Genomic DNA, 11,227 nt, shown 5'->3' with positions numbered 1-11,227 from the left:
ATCACCAAACAGCTGGGTGAGATGATCTCTCCCTTCAAAAATAAAACAAACATAAGTGATTTGTGCAGAAATATTTGACCTCTTAGATCTGCAGGAGACTTTTATGACAGTTAGAGCTGGTCTCATGAATACTTAGGGTCAGTAGTTGCTTACCTTAAATTTAAAAATACATTTTATTTTTCACCTGGACTGGGCTAATGCTGGAATTTCTGTCATTAACAATGCATTTGTGTTAATCATCACTGTTTTTCTGCATCTTCTTAAAAGGATTTTTTCTCACTGAGAAAAGTTATTTCGCTCCATTTGTTTGTAACATGTTTTTTGAAGTCAGGAATAATAGTAAACAACTGGCCAATTTGTGGTGGAAAATACAATGGAATCAATCAGGGCAGGAGGCAAGGAGAGGGGGAGATATGGAAACATGAGCACAGGAGGCACACTTAGGACAAATGACCTGTCTTTTCTGCTTAGAATTGGTCATAGTTGTTTTTTCTGGCCAGATTTCCTTTCAATTTGTAAATGGGCATGACCTTTAGGATTGTAATCAAAATTTCATAGGATGAGTATCATTTAACAAACTTTTAATCCCAATTTTCATCATAATTTATGTAACTTCACAGTATTATCTGTTTTACTTTGTTTTCAATGACACTCTAGCTGGAAAATATGTTCTGTGCCCTCCTTCCTCTGAGGGTTGTTGCCAGGTTGAAGGATGAGAGTGGCGAGAGCAAACTGAGTGTTTCATGTTAAGGATATTACTGGCCAGCCCTTCCCAGATGATGACTGTTTGATTTTACTGCAGTGAGTCTCATGAATACTGATAGCCAGAACCATAAAAACAGTTTACTAGTGCTGTACTTGTTAAAAAAACAAAATTCAACTGAGTAAACTTGAAGATCTAATTGACTTTATTAGGTGATTCATGAATCAGGCAGCATCCCTATCCCGCAACTGGAAGGGTGCTCTGAGGGGTTGTACAAAACAGGAGATTTTTATAGGAAAAAAGGTGGGGCAAGGGAGCTATTAGCAAAAGAAAACAATTATTTTTATTCCAGGACATGTTTTTGGGGTGAAGAGATGGGAGGGGTTTTATCATGTAGATTGCTTCTTACTGGGCAGGGTAGGGGGGATGGGGGAGTGGGGGATTGGAGGGTGGGGGGATGGGAATGAAGAGGGCCCAGGCAACAGATTACCCCACTGGTGGACCAGAAAATTCCAGAATGGCTGATCAAGATTATATTTCTGGGGAAGGTTGAAACTGCAATTGAGTCAGGTATTAATTCTAAGTTTGGTATCATGGATTTTAGCACCATCGACACCATTTTGGGCCTGTAGTTTTTCTTTTTAACAGACTCTAGAGTGTAAAATGTTGAGGGAATCAATTTAGGCTAACGGGGCTGCTGGAAGAGGAGAAGGGAGGAAGAATCCTTTATTCATCAAGCAAATATTTAATGAGTGCTTAAAACAAGATTATTGGAGCATGTGTTACTAGGAAATAAAGGGAAAGTTAAAACAACGCCTCCTCCCTTTGACAATCCAAACTCCACCAGGAGAGATAAGACCTCAGTAGCAGAATAACTAAGTGGAAGGTCAGAGCTGTTTTGGTTAAATGTCAGCGACGTGTAAAGGAATTCAGGGCCAAGACAGAGAGAGAGACCATTTTAACTGGAAGGCTTTGCGGAGGACGTGGTATTTTAGCCATGAAATTTACCCTTAGTAATTGCCTCTGTCCATTGAGCTTGCCTAAGCATTTTGAATGCTGCAAGTTTTCAAGACACATATTAGCCAAGTTCAGGATGGACCAGAAGCCACATGGTACTCCCACAGGTCAGTAGGATTGGGAGAAGAGAATTAACCAGAACCAACGTGAGTGTTTTACGGTTATTGAGTTCTGTTGAGGCTCCACCTCAGGAGAAAAACGTATTTTTCTTCTGAGAGGGATTCAGAACAAAGCAAAAACCTGTCTTTGTGACTTTGCGAATATAATACAGCTGAAGCTTTTCCATCTCTGCTTTATCCAGCCATGCCTGGAGCTCAGCCAAGGGCATGTGAAGACACTCACAAGTGTCTAGTGCCATAGTTGGGAACTGAGTTCAGACAGTTCTCTCCATTCTTTTCAGGATCCTGCCTCATGTGAAGCTGCGACAGGATCAAGCCTGCTAACAAGAACAAAAGTCAAACTCTTCAGATGTTGGAAAGAAATATGCAGAAAAGGAACATTTCTACCACACAAAATTTCAAAATGTAGTGGGCACAGGGAATGGAAATTATAAGGATGTAGAGCATGAAAGGAATTTGAAAAACTAGAATGATGACTAGTCCAGCGGGGAATGCCTGTGAATTATCTCTTACTCCTAGGACGATGATGGCAGGTAAGGCTGTCAGGTGTATCTTAGTTCTTATCTGTGTACGTGTCTTTTATCTTCCCCTTTAACTTTCTCTTAGCTTTACTAGAGAAACCACATAAACGTTTGAGTTATTCAGATGGGTGTGTATGTACCCAGCATGGTGCATTTTATAATCATTTTCCCGTAAGCAGCGGGAATCTCCCTCTCCACCTTCACCAGCAACTCATATTTCTTTCCCGTAATGTTACTGGCATGCCCCAGAGGCACGTGTGTGCCCAGAACTCACCAGCTTTAGCATCAACTGAGCCACTATGAGATGCCCGGTTTACAGATTCTAGCCAGAATCTGCCCTCCCTAGAGCTTTGCATTGTAAATATTGTGGAAAGGGATTTCCCAGACACACAGTAAGATGTTTCCAGTTGAGAGAAAAAACATTAACTGAATCATTGAAATGGAAGGATGTGGCCCTTGGTCAGTAGTGTTTTTGTGGCTCAGAGTCAATAGTGAGCAGTTTTCAGCTTTCTGGCAGTAAGACTGCTGATTCCAAAATATAACTTCACAAAACATTTAATACGCACACAACATGGGTGTGCATCTCTTTCTTTAAATTCCCTCCTACAGAGTGCTTATTTTTCCTTACTCATCCTCTTTTGGATATAGGGGAGCAAAATTTGCCACCCCAAAATGTGTCTCTTTGGCATGATGATTATTTTAGGCTGATTATTTTTAAGAAACAGAAGACTCAGCAAGTTGTTTGTCTGTTTTACCTCCCCCTTAACTGCCTAAAAGAATTTAGGTGAGGAGCCTGAACGAGAAGAGGGCCATCACCAAAGATAACTTTGTCGTACGTAAGAAAGACTTCTCCAAGTGGCATGGCAAACATTTGTTTACCAAACGGCATGCTCTTCCCATCTCCCAGTGAACTGTCTTCCTCCCCTTTGACGTCTCAGATCCCTACCCACATCTCCTTAGCTCAGAATAGCATATAAGCCTCAATTGCCTCACTGTCCTTTGGGGCCTCATATTCTTAAGGAGCCCCTTCTGGTCAAGATTAAATTTGATTTTCTCCTGATGATCTATTTTAATCATTATACCAGCCAGAAGAACCAGGAAGGGTAGAGGGAAATGTTTCCACCATGAATACTGGTGTATCTATTTTAAAGAACTATAAATTAAAAATCAAACCCTCCCCATGAATTAAACATAAAATTCACAGATTTTTTTTTTTTTTGATGGGAAGGATTTTTTTTCCCACAGATTTTCATCTGGTTTACAAATGACAGAGGACTTGCTCAGCATAATTGTTGCCTTTGGGTGGGCTGGCCACATTCAGGGATGCCAGAGACAGGAAGAGGATGTTATTTCTGCCCTGAAGTATGTTGTATTTTGACTCTGCATCAGCTATGCTTAAATTAACAGGAAAATGAATGTTTTAGTGTCTTTAGTGTTTATAACTTTTTTCCTGATCTAAACAAATAACGCCTCCAGATTTTGCAAAAAATTTCATTGCAAGGCAGACATGTTTTTTGTGGAATGGGGAGAGGTTCCAAAGTCATTTAGCGCCAATAGTATGGATGATAGCATTGGTGCTGTCACCTGGTGTTCGTATAAATTGCATTTCTCTCTTTGGTAAGGACTAGATAGATTTGGGCATTACAAGATGATCTCATCGTCACATTATACCATCCTGTGGTCCCAGAGTAATTGCTATATTCCTTCTTCCTAGAAGACATCCTCTTCCAAGAAAAAAATAAGTTCCCTGCCAACTTTCCCATATTTCCAGAAATCTAGGGTGAGGGAGGATTCTATAAACCACAGAACAGTGTATATAGGCTATGATATATCCAAGGACTTTTTAGAAACTGTTAGTTAATACCGGCCTTATATCTTCAGTGGTCTGGAGTAGAGGTCTCTGATCATCAGCTAAATGCCATGATGCTGATGATTCAAGGGATCCTCAAATTTGTGAGGTCAGCAGTTGTATTGACATTGATGCTTCAATCCCCCTGGACACTTACACAGATATGGTGCCATGGACATGCCATGTGTCCATGGCAGGAATTAGAATCCATGTATCAACCTCAGCTTAACTGAAGACAAAAGCTTCTTGCCCCAGCTCAGGCTACTGCTGAGCAACCTTGGAGCATCCCAAGAGCTGAGGCAGCCAGCTGGGTTAGGCATACCATTTGGTACATGCCTCACGGGGACTCTGCAGAGCAGCACTGCCTGTAATTCCCCAAGTGAGAGTCCAAGAGGGAAAGGGGAAATAAATAGATCTCACCTGAAGTACGTTCCAACCAGTCAGAGCTCCCTTTGGAAGAAACAAGTTCAAAATGTACCTGGGAGTTACTGAAGTAAAAAAAGTAAAAAGAGTCCAGTGATTACCCCATGAGGGTGTGGCAAACAGGAAGGGAAGGTAAAATTTGGGTGAAATGCTCTTAACACAGCCAAGGTCATTGCCCAAATAGGCACTTATCTGGAGGAAAGTTTTACAAGTGTGGTCTGTTGGTAAATGGGGGATTTAAAGTTTAGCCTTTAAAAAATTGTTCGCACTGGTGACTGTCTCCTGAGCCAGAAGGAGCGTTGCCAAGCAACCAGAGAAACAAAGGCAAGTTCCAAGTTCATTAAAATCCACAGCTGCAGGGCTTTGCTCTACTGTTCTCCACCCTAGTGGAAGGGACAGACCCAGTCAGAACCGATCCCTTTTCTCTCTCTCTGCCAGCTCCACCCCCTCCTCTGAGCTCCCACAGCTCTCTGTTTTCACTGTTTATTTTAGCACTGAATACATTTTTGCCTTGTGCCATAGCTTTTAGTACATCTATATGTTTTCCAATTAGATCACTGGCTTCTTTCAGGCAGGACCTTTGTCCTATTTGTCTTCTTACTAACTTAGTGCCCAAAACTATCTTCCTGTACATAATAAGTTTACAGTAAATTGCATGTTAACTTCATATAATTATATCTGCCTATTGAATTTCTAGCCTTCCTTTAAGGCCTATCACTAATACTCCCTCTTTCAAGAAGCCTGTTCTTAACTCTGATGTGCTGTCCTTTCCCTCTGACCTCCTATAGAATCTTTCTTGTACCTCTTCTATGAAACTTATTTTGTTTTGTATTAAAGTCATTCCAGTTTGGCTTTAACTGTGTGCTCCTTCGGGGTAGGAACCATGTTTTCCTTGGCTCTGTATCCTTGGATACGAAGACTTGCACACAGCCTTGCTTATTCATTTAATCACTCATTTGGTAAATATAACTGAGCATCAATTATGTGTATTCTGTTCTAGGCCTGGGGGTATAAAGAAAATTAAATAGTCATGGCTTTTATTCTCATAGAGCTTAAGGTCTCAAAGGAAGAATTTTGACAATTTAATAGGAAATTAAACCTCAGTGCTTTGATGAGGTTTAAAAACCACTTGACCTGATTCAGGGAATTTGAGATCACTTGACCTGATTCAGGGAATTTGAGATTTCCATGAGGAAGTGATACGCTGAGAATTCAGGAATAAAGAAATTGCATGTGCAAAGGTCAGAAAGTGAGAGAGAGACTGATATATTTAAGGAGACGAAGGATGTTCAGACATTCAGGTTGGCTCAAATGAAGAATGCTTTAAATTTACATCATAATTTTTCCCTCTAGATAACTGAAATCTATAGGGACAAGACATAAAAAGTGGGAACCCAGGTTCATACATATGGCTAAACTAGCAAAAAATCACATAATCTGACTCCCAGATCAGTTCTCTTTCCTCTAAATATTTCTATTTCTGCATTTCTTTCAATGTCAAGCCTCTTTTTCCTTATCACACTCATGGAAACCTGTTGATCGGAAGACAAATGCAAGCACTTGATGTAGTTTATATCACCTTAAGTCATTCATATATTTCTGCATTCCAGTTAAACAGTGTTCTCTCTTGACTGTTCATCCTTAAGAGAATTACTTAAGTCCAAGATCACATGTGGAACTTTGCCACAAGTAAGTTGGCAAGTAAGTAAAAATGTGGGGGACAGTTTTATAGTCGTTGAGCACATAGACCTGAATGGGACCTGGGCGAAGCTGACTTCAGGAAATCTACATTTAGAAGGCTTTTGTTTTGCCTATTTACAAAATTTCAGTTGGGAAGGAGGAAATGAGACTATAGGTAGTGTTAACCAAAATTTGAGAAATTTAGACTTGATTGAAATAAAAAGGTGTTGGTTTGGGGTGTGTTAGGACTGCAGGCTGGGAGACTCAGATTCAAGACACACTTGAATTGTGTTCCACCAGACTACAAAGTGGGGGAGGCTTATAAAAGGCAAAAATCTGCAAGGTTACAGTTAGTTATATGGTTTGCTTATCAAGAATTATAATTGGAGCTGGCAAGCATTAAGGGTGCTTGTTAAGTAAGTATTGGTTGGCATCCAACATGGTTCCAACGGAAGACTTTGAGATCTTAAGGTTGCAGCTGGCAGATGTTGTTCTGAATACGGCTGGTGGTGTCCTTGGGTCTGGTACAGTTCAAAGAAAGTTCAAGTTCTCAAGGTGCAGAGATGTGTCTGAGACCAGGTCTCCAATGGTCCTTCAGACTCCATTTTTGTATGCCTGAAGTGTGATTACTCCATTATAATTTCAATTTGTCATCAGTAAGATGACCATATAATTTATCATTCCAACTGCAGCACTTTGAGAGTAAAATAGAGAACTCATAATATCGATAACCATGCACCAAGAAAACAGGTGCAAACTGGGACTGCCCAGGTAAGTTGGGACATATAATTATTCTATCTATAACCAAAAAATTCATAGATTTAGATATCTTAGTGTTCAGCATTTTTCTTTTCTTTACCCTATTCTAGGTCACATTTTTCAGAAGATGCTCTGAAAATAGTTGATGTTCAAAGAATGTTAACTATAACCTAGAAAATGTCCTCTTTCCTCATGCCTAGCAAATTGGATCTCTCATCTCTAATTATAAAATCTCTAAATATTGGCCACTCAAACTTTTAAGACTTTTCATGAGTATGAAATAATAAGCAATACATATATTGGTTTCTCCTACTGGTTCCTGCTGACATTTGGTCTTTGACTCCAGTTTCTGACACAGAGCTTGTAAAAGTCTTGTAATTTCCTGAGTGATAAGAGCATCTGACACAGAGGTCCTGACACCCTTGGATTGCCTGAGTGATAGGAGCATCTTTTGTTCTAATTAGGTGACTCTTGGTGGGCTCCTGAATGGAGCCAAAAAGACCAAGCCATGATTAGAAACTTGGAACTTTTAGCTCCACCCACCATTCTCCAGAGAGAGGAGGGGACTGGAAATTGAGTTAATAATCAATCATGCCTACCTGATGAAGTCTCCATAAAAATCCTTGAAGTATGGAGTTCAGGGAGCTTCCGGGTTGGTGAACACATCTATGTATCAGGCAGGTGGGCCACCACAACTCCACAGGGACAGAAATTCCTGTGCTTGGGCCCTTCCAAACCTTGCCTTAAGTATCTCTTCTTCTGTCTGTTCATTTGTATCCTTTAAAATATCTTTTGTGATAAATCAGTAATAGTAAGTAAACTCTTTCCCTGGGTTCTTTGAGCCACTCTAGCAAATTACTGAACTCACAGAGAGGGTCATGGGAACCTCAGATTTGTAGCTAAGTCAGAAGTTGTGGGTAACCACTACTTGATATTGGCATCTGAAGGGGTAGGGACAGTCTTTTGTAATTGAGCCCTTGACCTGTGGATTCTTCATTAACTCCAGGCAGTGTCAGAATTTCTCGGTGTGGAAAACCCATGTATCTGGTGTCAGAAGTGTTATGAGTATGAGTAGAGGAAAACAGCGAGTTTTTTCCCAGACAGTGAGCCTACTGAACTACCTAACACTCTAGAACAATATTGTCCAACAGAACTTTCTGTAATGATGGAATGTTCTATAGGTGCACAGTCCAGTATAGTAGCCACTAGCCACATGGACTATCTATTGAGCAGTTGAAATGTGACTAGTATGACTGTGAAACTAAACTTTAAATTTTATTTAATTATTAAATTAATTTAAAGGTAAATTTAAACAACTGCATGTGGCCAGCCACTACCATATTGCATAATGCATCTCTAGATCACTGGGAATTTAAGGGGTGATAAGTATTAAGATAAAACCAGAACATCTTCCTTTCTTTCCTTTTTTTGGTTTTCTGGTCCAGTACACATAGCCTGGATCCCACTAGGCCAAGGTCTCAGCCTTTCCTTTTATGTGACTCTACTGTAAGAATCAATTTCATCTCTACTATATATAGGTAAAGCAAAGACCTCAAAATACATAGAAATCAAGAGTATTTGCAATACAGAATATTGATTTGTATATCCATTCTACTTGAAACACTATGGAAGATATTTATACTAGTGGAAATAATGATGAACATAATCACAGGACTTCTTCATTCCATCACATAAAATACTTTAAGGAAATCCAAAATTTCTAAATAAAGTCCTACTTCTGCCGGAGCCTTCTATAAAAGGATCTTAGACCCAAAGCTCTGTCTCTAGTATTTTATTCTTCTTAATTCAAAAAGGACAAACTCAAAGCAATTGATATTAGATCTGCCCAACTCACCAAATGTGTTTCCCTGTTCTATCTTCTCCTTAAATTATTTGTATCTCTTCTATGTTTCTTATTACTTTCTGTTTTGTATTAGTGCTTTGAGGGCAAGGACTGTATTTTCCATAGCACCAGGCACAGTTCTTCACACAGAGTAGGCACTCAGGAAATGTTTGTTAGTTCATTTAGAAATGTTTTGTGTAGATAAATCAGATTCTGTAAAAATTGTTTCTGGAACATGAAATGGGATAAGGCAAAATCTTAACTTTGCCAGTAAGCTTATTGTCAGAGAGTCATGGGAACTCAGAGTGCCTCCCAGTTATTAAAGCAGATATCATAGTTAAATATAAATTTGAGAGTGTGGTAAATAGATTTTTTTCTCTTAGTATTACAAGCTGGTAATTCTTTTGGAAAACAACATGAAATTTCTATTAGAAGACTTTGATGTAATAATTTTGTATTTGAGACTCATTCCCAAAATAAATCATTTTAAAGCCACTTTATTGAGGTGTGTTTGACATACAAAAAGCATACATATTTAATGTATACAACTTGACGAGTTTGGAGGTAGAATGGTATACACCCATGAAAATCACCAACACAATCTATGCCATAAACACATCCATCACCTCCAACACTTTTCTCCCATCCTCGTTATTATTTTGTGAGTGTGATAAGATCACCTAACATAAGATCTACCCCTTTAGCAAAGTTTTAAGTATATAATACAGTATCGTTTACAATAGGCACTATGCTATACACTACATCTCTAGAACTTATTCATCTTGTATAACTGAAACTTTGTACCCTTTGACTACTACCTTCCTGTTTTCCCCTCCCCTCAGCCCCTGGCAACTACCATTCTATTCTCTGTTTTTAAGAATCTGACTATTTTAGATCCCTCATGTAAGTGGTGTCATGTAGTAATTGTTCTTCTGTGTCTCGCTTATTTCCCTTAGCATAACGTCCTCAAGGTTCATCCATAGCAAATGGCAGTATTTCCTTCTTTTTAAAAGCTGAATAATATTCCATTGCATGTACAGACATCTAGATTGCTTCCATGTCTTGGATATCGTATATATGCTTCGATGAACACAGAGAACAGATATCTCTTCAAGATAATGATTTCATTTCCTTTGGATATATACCTAGATGCAGGACTGCTGGATCACACAGTAACTCTATTTTATAATTTCTGAGGAAACTTCATACTATTTTCCATAGTGGCTGCACAAATTTACATTCCCAACAAGAGTGTACAAAGGCTCCCTTTTCTCACCTTCCTCACCAACACGTTATTTTTCATTCTGTTGATAACAGTCATTCTAGGAGGTATGAGGTAATATCTCATCATGGTTATGATTTGCATTTCTTCGATAATTAGCGGTATTGAACACCTTTTCATACACCTGTTGGCCGTTTGTATGTTTTCTTTAAATAAATTTCTATTCAATTCCTTTGTCCATTTTTTAATTGAGTTATTTGATTTTTTGCTATTGACTTGAGGGGGTTCCTTATTTATTTGGGATATTAACCCCTTATCAGATATATGGTTTGCAAATATTTTCTCCCATTTCATAGAGGCCCTTTCATTTTGTTGATGGTTTCCTTTGCTGTGCAGAAGCTTTTTAGTTTGATGCAATACCGCATGTCTATTTTTGCTTTTGTTGCCTTTGTTTTTGGTGTCATATCCAAAATCTTTGCCAAGACCAATGTCAAGAAGCTTCTACCTATATTTTCTTCTAAGAGCTTTATGGTTTCAGGTGTTACGTTTAAGTCTTTAACCAATTTTGAATAGATTTTTGTGTATGGTATGAGATAAATTGTCCACCAATAAAATAATAAAAATACTGGGAAAATGTACATAAAGGATGTTTTATCTTTGCCTTATTTACAATAGTGAAAAACTGGAAACAACCTAAGCATTCAACAATAGAATGGTTAATAAGTTACTGACAACTTAGAAATGGACTATATTTTAAAAGTTTTTATTCATATAAGAATGTTCACCATATAATATTAAGTAAAAAATAATATGAGAGAAAAAAGTCAGGAGGGAATACACCAAGATACTGAGTGGTGACTTCCGATCGTTCAGTTAGAAGTTTTTTTGTCTTTAATTTATATTTTACTCAATGTCAATAATATGAAATCTATATTAGTATGTAATATGTGATTTGACACTAATTATTTTCTCTTTTTTAGAGGTAATTCTGACTAACAAGACAATTGTCAAGCTTCTAGAAAGCCAAACACTCATAGATTATGTTTTGTATGCATCTTCATACCTTTTTATAACAAAACTTTGATTGCTTT

The sequence above is a fragment of the Delphinus delphis genome, chromosome 1, assembly GCF_949987515.2.
Source record: "Delphinus delphis chromosome 1, mDelDel1.2, whole genome shotgun sequence".
Taxonomy (NCBI): domain Eukaryota; kingdom Metazoa; phylum Chordata; class Mammalia; order Artiodactyla; family Delphinidae; genus Delphinus; species Delphinus delphis.
This window is presented reverse-complemented; position numbering follows the sequence as displayed.